The sequence below is a fragment of the Gorilla gorilla genome, chromosome 11 (genome assembly GCF_029281585.2).
Source record: "Gorilla gorilla gorilla isolate KB3781 chromosome 11, NHGRI_mGorGor1-v2.1_pri, whole genome shotgun sequence".
Lineage (NCBI taxonomy): Eukaryota > Metazoa > Chordata > Mammalia > Primates > Hominidae > Gorilla > Gorilla gorilla.
The window spans coordinates 89,860,258-89,870,428 of record NC_073235.2 but is presented as its reverse complement, the minus strand read 5'-3'; the positions used below and the strand labels follow the sequence as shown (position 1 = coordinate 89,870,428).

The 10,171-nt window shown below is 29.8% G+C and overlaps 1 protein-coding gene across 2 annotated transcripts in view; it reads left to right on the top strand.

Moving 5' to 3' along the window:
• Positions 1 to 1,477: 1,477 nt before the first annotated feature.
• The window catches only part of CALCRL (calcitonin receptor like receptor), a 107,732-nt gene continuing 99,038 nt past the window's right edge, over positions 1,478 to 10,171 (top strand). The window contains exon 1 of one of the 2 annotated variants that reach the window (XM_055380358.2): positions 1,478 to 1,855. The gene's annotated coding sequence lies outside the window, so the exon portion shown is untranslated. The remainder of the gene's footprint in view (positions 1,856 to 10,171) is intronic. The other variant, XM_019022579.4, reaches the window with a different exon arrangement.

The following is a 10,171-nucleotide window of genomic DNA, read 5'->3' as shown; positions in this document are numbered from 1 at the left end:
TGACCCATTATTACCTTCATATTAAATCTAGTATTTGTTTTGCTCTGAATTTCAAGATGGGAACATGAAGCCTAAAAAGCTTTGTCAAGATCACACCAGACAGTATCAGAACCGGTTCACCAGTGTAACTCAGTTTCTTACAAGTCTTTTCTATTAACCATAATTATAGAGATAAAAGTATATCTATTTTTATATGTCTGTATTTTTTTATCAATATTGATCTTACTGGTCTTAAAATCAAAGATTGTATAAACATTTTCTTCCACTAATTCAGACGATAAAAATGTCAACATGAGCACCCTGCTTTAAAAACATGATATTCCTGAATTTATTTTGCCTTTACCTCCTTTGTTTGCCTATAAGGTGTATGGGCACCTCATTTTATCCTGGAATTGCACTAACAATTTACTAAGAGTTGAATGATCCTCACCGTATCTTATCTATTTCAAAATGTTATGACATTTGTCGATTCAAAGCCTTAGAGATAAAATCTATCTCTTCTAGTTTATAGATGAGAAAATTTATGCCCTGGTAAATTAAGTGACTTTTAGTGCTGTTTAGGTTACAGGGATTATAATTATTGCTTCATATCGAACATTTACCAAATTATAAAAATGATAAAAGCATTTCAAATTTACATTTTCCCCTGATCATATCCAATGATGTATTAAACATATTCAGGAAAAACTATGCTTTGAGATGAAATTTTGTCTAAGAAATAAAGTATCCTTTGTATTTATATTATTTTATAATATTACGTTTACAACATCTATCTTTTCTTTAAGATTATATTGACTTACAAATATTGTGGTATAAATTATTTTTATATTATAAATAACATAATTATACCAAATATTTTTAAATGTGTGCAATAATTTTAAAATTATGAATTATTCAAAAGGCTATTTTGTCAAATATATATACTTATATATTATAAAAGAAACACTCTGTACACACACATACACAAGTTGAATTTATAACACATACACTCATGTTCTTATGAAGAAGGTAAAGGAAAAAATAAAAGATTTAAAAACTGCAGGATAAAGTTTCTTTATCTAATTAACTGATTAGGAACTGCACTTAGGAACTGATGGAGGAACAGCACCCAATTAGCAGAGCTCCAAATTAAGAAGAGCCAAATCACAAAACCAATTATGATGAATACAGTTATTTTTTTTTCTGTGTTGTGCTATGAACACAGATTTGTTAGATTTTTTTTCCTGGATACTTTGTAAGCTATAATTCAACACACACACACACACACACACACACACACACACACACACACACACACGCCTAACTCCTTTGATTCTTTGAGCAGAATACTATATTCAGATTTCCTTCAAATCACAAGTAGCTTGTTTGGCAAGTTCTAACAGAACTCAGTCAAGGTGAAAGCCAGCCAGCTTTTTACTGGTAACAATGTATTCACACAGCCTATGATCTCTCTCTGTTCAGGCTGCTTCTTGCTCTTGTCTCACAATAAGAAAGGAGTGCTGCTTTCCTGGGGTATGCTATTTGAGAAAGAAAGTAACCTAACACTAACTGCAGGCGGGGTCAGAGTGATGTAACAGGAAGCTCTGATGTTTCCCTTCTGCTGCTGATCACTTACAATCTGACAACACTTACAATCTACTCAGAACAACCTCTCTCTCTCCAGCAGAGAGTGTCACCTCCTGCTTTAGGACCATCAAGCTCTGCTAACTGAATCTCATCCTAATTGCAGGATCACATTGCAAAGCTTTCACTCTTTCCCACCTTGCTTGTGGGTAAATCTCTTCTGCGGAATCTCAGAAAGTAAAGTTCCATCCTAAGAATATTTCACAAAGAATTTCCTTAAGAGCTGGACTGGGTAAGTGCACATTCAAAATAAATATATTTATTCTAAGTAGTATTCTCATATAGTTTGGCAATGTTTCTATTATAGAATTTAGTAGATAGCATTGAAATAATGTTGAAACATATTCTCACTTATTTCACATGCTAGAGAAAATACAGCCTACTACCCCAACATGAATACAAAATCTAATACTACTAGATAATATTGTTTACCATGGTATTCTAGAAAATAAATTTAGCAAGTATTAAAAATGTAAATGGATTAAAAGACATATTTCTGAACAAATACCTTAATCACAGAACAATGTCTTTTAAAATTAGCTCTAATATTAGCTAAGCTTGAATCTTGACAACTGGAAAACATTTCTCCCCCCGGAAGGGTCTTTAAACTTTCCATGTTATCAGCTGTAAGAAAGAGGTGAAAGAATAACTACTTAATGGGTCTCGGAGTCTCACTTACTCTGTGGTTGATCATAATGCAGAGTTTTGAAAAGTAATCACTTTGCATTTATTACATTTGCTTTTATTTGCCTTTCACCTTTATTTACACATATAACTGTAACTACTGAACTAATTTTTGTGTTCATTGTTGCCAGATGTGTTTAAATCTCTCTTCTGCTAACCCTGAACTGTTTGCTCTTTATTTGGATCATGGTGTCGGCTACAAAGAAAAAAAAAACCTAGAGTTTAGGAAATGTAGATTTTTAAAACAATTCTTAATTTTGAAATCTTTAAGAGAATACTTCAACTTGACTGGTTCCCCTCTGCAAGCTTTTGGAGGGGGGTGTGATACCACGATATCTGTGGATAAAGAAACGTGACAGCTTTCCCAAAGAAGTGTATTAGACGACTAAACAAAGAAATTAAAGTACTTATTAAAGAATTTCCAGGATGGAACTTACTGAAATGTTGAGATAAAACATCTGTTAATGCTCATTCCGATAGTACAGACTGTCCTGAACAATTTAAGAAACTAATATCTGCTTAATAAATTGTTTGTGTAGATATATCACAAATTTGTTGCTGGAGAAAGTTTGATGTCAAATTTTAAATGATGTTGATAGATATGATTTTTAAGTTATATATTTTCTTGCCTAAATGCAATTATACTTTCCAAGATGTCCTGCATTGGAAGCATCCTGTACTTAATCACTTATATCTGGCACATTAATAATAGACTACAAACATCCTGAGTAACTCCTCAGTAATTTACAACTCAATTTTTCCACAAATTCCTCAATATAATGAAAATTTAAATTAATTCTTAGATTTGTGATTCTTTAAGAGTATCATGGCTGATTTCTCTCTCTTTTCAGTCTTCAGTTGTACTGAGTTCCCTGACACATGTGTAGAAATGGGAAAAGTGTTTTTAGAATGTGACTTTAGCCATTATATAAATGGGGGAGAAAGTGGAAACAACACATTTACTAACCCAATGCCGTGGGTTAGTAACAAAAATTAAAACAACATGATTTTTAATTCAGATTATTTTCTTAGGAGATATTATATTATGATCATATTTTATAATGAGAAACTCTCCAAACTTCCTTAACTTTTGTTTAATTGCTAGTCCCAAACCCATAATTTTCTTGTATAATTTGATTAAATTTTTATGAGTTTACTTACAGTATGGTTTATAATCTTTGTTTTCCAAAAATACTTTTGAAAAACACTAGGCGATGAACATTGAAGGTCATTAGCCAAAGGAAATATTTGAGGACATAACTGGAAGTTTGAAATAAAAATTCATATTATTGTATTCAAAATGTGCTTTCTTTAATGATAAGAAAATATCAGAATATCAATGCATGCTTTTAGCCATAAAGAAATGAATTTACTTTGCTAGAAGATGTTTCCTTGTAGCATCATAAAATCGATGCATTGAGCCTACAGTCAATTCTCAATATGTAAAACAAAACATAGAATTGAAATATTATGTGAATAATGTGAGCTGAAATATGTTTTACCTGAAATATTCTATTTCTTAAAGAGATAATGTTTTTGGTTATTGTTACAAGATTTTTTTTCTATCTTACATACCAAAGCATTATACTAAAAGTTAAAATATGTAGATTTTTATAATATATGAAACTGTTCATTCACTTTGAAAAATTGGAATAACAAAAACATTGTTTAAAATAATACTGGGTCTGTAATTTTAAAAATTATTTTAAATGAATGGGAAAGATGTATATGGTTTTCTCACTGGTGACTCCGAACATGTAATGAATTTTAAATGAAGACAATACTTAGCATATTTGTAAGAACATTTATGTTCACCTGCACATATTATACTATTTTTTCATGCATAACAGAAATACAATTTCATAAAAAATTGAAAATAATATAAAGGTAAAATGATTACCTTGTTTGCTTTACAGATTAATGTGGACAAAGTATTTGATAAACACATAAACACTAACTGAATTTCAGTTAATGGCATCATTATATATTTCTAACTAGATCATATTTGGAAACGTAAAAATATTTTGCTACCAATTTTATCTACATGGCAAAAGTTTGATAGTAACTTAATTTTAAAAGATTGTTCTAGATCTTTATAGAAAAAATATAATAATCTTTAAAGGATCAAAAACGTATTCACTAAACAAAATTTATTTCATACTCTACATATGACTTTGAATACAGCTTTGACAAATAATTCTGGTTTTGGAGATATAATGATTATAGTATCGACTTTTCAGAATACAAATATGTTCAAGAAATAGTATTTAAAATCTTTTGCTTTATTGCGTATCTTATGCTTGGCATTCAGAGAAGCTATTAAACCATAAACACAAGCTCTATCATTGCAAGGGTGTTAATGAAAGACGCTCTTATGAGAGTCAAGTGTGTAACGTATCTTAGTTTTGACTTAATCAGAATATTGGAGAATACGCTTAAGATAGACAAATGGTACACAGCTATTTAAAACATTTATTTGTATCTGGTTTTCAAATCCATGGGTAAACTATAAACATTCATAATTTCTCAGGTATGTTCTATTTTTCTGACAAAGTACATGTACCATACTGGATTACAAATTATTTCAAGACATCTTCTCATTTAATATACAAAAATATTATGATGCAAATAGGTGGAAAATAAAAACTTACCAGAAATACAAGATAAAGTCTACATTCTAACCAGATGGATCTATCTTTTTCCCATTTATTCACATGGACCATGTAAATTAGATTAGGTCAATTAATCTCTGCATTTTTCCTTATTTGAATAATCTTAAAATCAAATTAATTTAATTATAATAAGCTATATTTATTCACATGGACCATGTGAATTAGATTATGTCAATTAATCTCTGCATTGTTCCTTATTGGAATAATCTTAAAATCAAATTAATTTAATTATAATAAGCTATATTACAAAAAAGAGAAGAAATGTATTCAATTTTTAAGGACATAATAATGTCTTACTTCTTCTTACAAAAATATAAAATAGTATCACTGCCTGTGAACTGAGTTAGGGTCTATGTTTCCTAGGTTACTAGAATTATTATCAGGTAATAAGTTGCAAATATTTTCCTAAAACACATTTCTTCCATTTTTTTCTTCAATTAGTTTGTTTACTTAAGAGACAGTATTATTCAAAACTAATACACCAAAATATTATTGTTTGCAAAAATAGCCCAAATAGTGTATTTACTTTTGAAATGTTAAGCAAGTTTTATTTTTTAATGTTTTCATGGTTTAAATTAAATGTGTTATACACCTTTTCCATTACTAAAAATTAAAAAGACAAAAATCCCAACCCAGTTCAATCTAGCATAAGCCAAAATGAATACATAAATAACCCCTATGGTATTGGGGCTATAGTTTTATATTTTATTAACACTGCTGGATGGAGCCCAATTTTCAGACAAATCTTATTTCCCTTAACATGGAACATATCTTTTTGAATTAAAAAGTGTTAATATGATATAAACTTTTGTATAAAACTGTAGTTATTTCTCTATTCAGGCTTAGGCTAACCTAAGCTCATTTATGTTTCTCATGAAATTATGGTGAATTTTGAGCATATCATTTGGTATGTTAAATTGCAATGATTTAGTTACATAGCAACTAGATGGTTTATAAGTGCCCATCTCCTTACAGCGTAGTCACATGGAGGATCAATAGCATATTCGTGAGCACACAGGTTTGGTTTTATTAACCAAAATGAAGATAAATTTTTCTTGTATCCAACTACCAAATTCATAAATTTTACAAATGAGTGTTAATTTGAACCCACATTCACTAATTAAACTGAGACCAATGATTACGCAGATATTTTGCATATGCACCTCAATTTTGCCTTTCTTCCAAGGATAATTTGAAGGAAAAATAGAAACTTTGGTAAGTATCAGAGAGCAATAAATAACATTATAATAGAAAAAGAGAGTTAAAACCATGGGAAAAGAATGTCATCAATACAAAACTGTGATTTTTATTTTGTACTTAGTAATGGAAACAATATTAAAGTAACATGTTTATTGTTTTATTAGTCAATGTGCATATGTCTTTAAAATTTTACTTTTAATGATATATTTGTTTCTGTCTTTTCTACAAATATACCAATATACTTTATAAATTAAGAAAAAATATGCATTTATTTTAGAAATTTAGGTATATGGTATTTATAGAAGTGCACTGTGATGCACTTTGGATTTAGATAATCCACATAAGAACCCAAAATTTTCCACTTATTAGTTCCCCTTTCTCATCCATAAAGTGGAAGTGATAATCATACTGCTTTATAAAGTTTTGTAAGTAATCCATGAATTAACACGTGGAAATTTTTTAGCACTTGGCATTTAGTACATATTCAATAAATTTTCATGTTCACCTTAAGTCTGTTGTGAATGAGACTGAGGACATAATTTGTTTCTATGCAAAATTTTATTCCAAACAATCAACAACCATACGGATAGACAGAATGCAATCTATCTGTAAGACAGGAAGAGTGAACAAGTGTGATTTATAATTACAGTTGTTAGAGTGACCATCCTTTTGCCATTATACAATACATGCCAGAACCTAATAAAATTGATATTGATAATTACTATCTCCATAGAACTTGAGCACTTAAAAATACCTGCATATTAACAATTTAAAAAGGTATATTAAACAAAAATTATTGTGTTTCTTTACACATGAAACTCAATGAAACCCAAAGTTGCACAATCCTCATTGACAAAACTCTGGTTTTATCCTACATATATTATGAATATAAATCCTAAATATTTAATTATACTATTGTGTATTATCTATTATTAGACCTCTCATTACTGAAGTTGTGCAAAGTTGAATAGTGATATGATTCACCAAATCCAAACCGAATCTCTTCTAACATAAGATAATAAAAGTAAATTTATTTACACAAATTTGTTTGCTACTTGTGTGACTATACTACAGTAGAGATAAATGTAGACATCTGTTGGAAAATTTTAGTTTTGATTACTATAGCAGCTCCACAATCTCAAAATGGGAACATTAAGAAGGATCCAATAAATTCAGTTTTTAGGATTCCAAGTTGTTTTTGACTATTTTTTTTAAAGTTCTTATTATAGGAACTTATTACTGCCACCTAATGGAAGACACTCATATTTTCTTATTTATTATATTTCAAAAATACAAAGAAAGAGTGCCTGTGCAATAGGATGGCAAAAACAATTTAGGTTTTGGCTTAACATAATTCATTTTAAGAATTTATCATTGAATATTTTATAAATTAAGACCCACATTGAGAATGTAATGAAACCAAAAACTTTTTTTCCATAAATTAAAAAAAAAATACATTCAAAGGGATTCTCATTTTGCTTACAGTTGCATGAGTTTCATAGGATCTCCTTTTTGTTAGCTATGTTAAGAGTTCTTCAACTCTCAGTTTAAACACCCATGTTTCAGGTAATTCACGTGACAGTTACTCTTATAAAATAAGGTAAAATATATATATACACGTATATATATACATATACACGTATATATATACATATATACACACATATATATGTGTGCGTATATGTGTGTGTGTATGTGTGTGTGTGTGTGTATGTATGTATGTGTATATATATATATAATGTTTTTAAGCCACCTCAGATACTTTTATAGATCAAGGAGTAAGGAACAGAATTCAAAAGACAGACATGGACATCAGAAACAAATGGCCAAGAGTTTTCCCAGCAGACAGACAGCATGACTTGCAGGGCTTTAGGAAAAACTATACAGTAAGTACAATCTGCAGTTGGTAATTTTCCATCTCTCTTTTGGTATCCCTCTCCTTCCACTAAGTTTTCTCACTTAGCCTGTCTAACGTTCACTTTTTTCCAAACTATATGCCCAATAGCTGCATTCTGGCCTCAAGTGGTCAAGAGTAGCATATTTTCCTGTTTGCTGAAATTGCTCTTTTTCTAAACAAATTAAAATCTGGTAATATTGCAGTATATTTCATTTGGGGGAAGGAAGCAGACTGATTTTTCATCCCAGAGTTTATTTCTGTTAAAGAATATTTATATTTTAACTCATATGACTATACATTTATTTCCTTTAGGGGATACTAGGATTAAACAATATGGTCCATAGAAGTACCTCATAAGAAGTACTTATGAGGTGCCTGGCCCTATGCTAGGTGTCAAAGGCCAACAAGACAGGTCTCCTTCTCTGGACAACACCACCACCACTTCCATGTTATGTAAAGACAATTCCAATCAAAGTGTAAAGTCTTAATCCATACTGGCTGCCACTCTATTTTTCATCTTGTCACAAGATCAAGACTCAATATCTTAACTAGAGTGTTTTCTAAAATGACAAAACCTGGTAAATCAGATCTCTTAATGTCTCATAAATTAGATAAATCAAATACATATAATAAATATGTATATATTATCGTAGCAAACCTTCAGTTATTGATGAAACATAAAAAAACCTGAAATAAACAACAACCAGATTCACTGTGTTCGCAATTTTATGTTTTCCTTGGTTAAGATATTCTGAAATATCTCCCTTTCAATTGCTTCTAATATAATTTTTACCTTTCTTACTTTGACAAAAAGTATTTTTTTGTGTCTAATTCCATTGCAAATACCATGGTTAAAGAAAGTGATATTCCTAAGAATAAAGCTTTGATGAATATTTGTCTTCATTAATTTGAATAGGAAGGCCTTCAAATGAGATATGAGCAAATATTAAGGTCTGGAACAACCTGGCAGGAGTGAAATTCATATAATGATTTTCCTAAATATTGTTTAATTTTTTAATTAATTGAATTTCTCACAATAGCTAACTTCCTTAATTATGCACTTTCCAAAAGGATTTCCTGTTCTATGTTCCATGTTATCAGTGTGAAAGTCGTTTTGATCATAAAATTAATATATGTTTATATCTAATGAACCAAATTCCAGTCTACTTCCTTCAAAGTAAATACACACCAAAATTAACAAAGACTTTATATTTGAGTTTAGATATAACACAAGCATTCTTCAAAAACATCCATTAAATGTGTAATTTTCCATACTAATCCTGAAAGCTAAGTTCGTTCAGCAAGTTCTCAACTTTCCTGACTCCAGTACCATAAAAGACTGCATATGTTCAAAACCTTAAATATAACTTGTGCCTTCCTAAGCTACAGGCCTGAATAAGTTAAATAAATTTAGTTAACGGATTCCTAACTTAGAAAAGGGAGACTCCATCTCAATGTTTCATTAAATCTAACTATGGTGTAGGTCTTGAAATGGCATGTGCTTTTTTAAAAGAAATAAAACATGTTAGATGTTTACACTCTGACAACATTCTACCCCTAATTACTCAAAATAGTTTAGACTTCAAGGCTTGTCCTACATTCTGGTCTACATTTTTCCTTACAGAAATAGTTGTGTGATGTTATCATCATGGAAGGGAAACAGTCTTTATAACAGACATGCTTTTTTTTTCGTCTGGACATTTTAGTTCAACCTAATATGCATATGGACATCAGTTACTACAGTATATCCATTCCAGTTTAAAAACTATTTGCAATGAAATTAAATTTTTGGTAAGGAACAAAGATCATTGTGCATCATATAATTTTATTGATATAAGATTATAATAATAATATAATAATAGTATGAGGGAGTATTTATTTGAATAATTTCTAAGTTTATTATTTGTCTTTTTCTCTACATTACATAAGCATCACATTAGCATCTGAGTATGAAAAGAATGCTAATCTTCCTTACTTATGGACCTATAGATCTTGTATTCCAGCTTTAAATGTCTCTTCTTCCATTTATCAAGTCCTTCACCTCTAGACAAGTTTACTTACTGCCAGTACTTCTGATTTCATTTGGCACAAATTT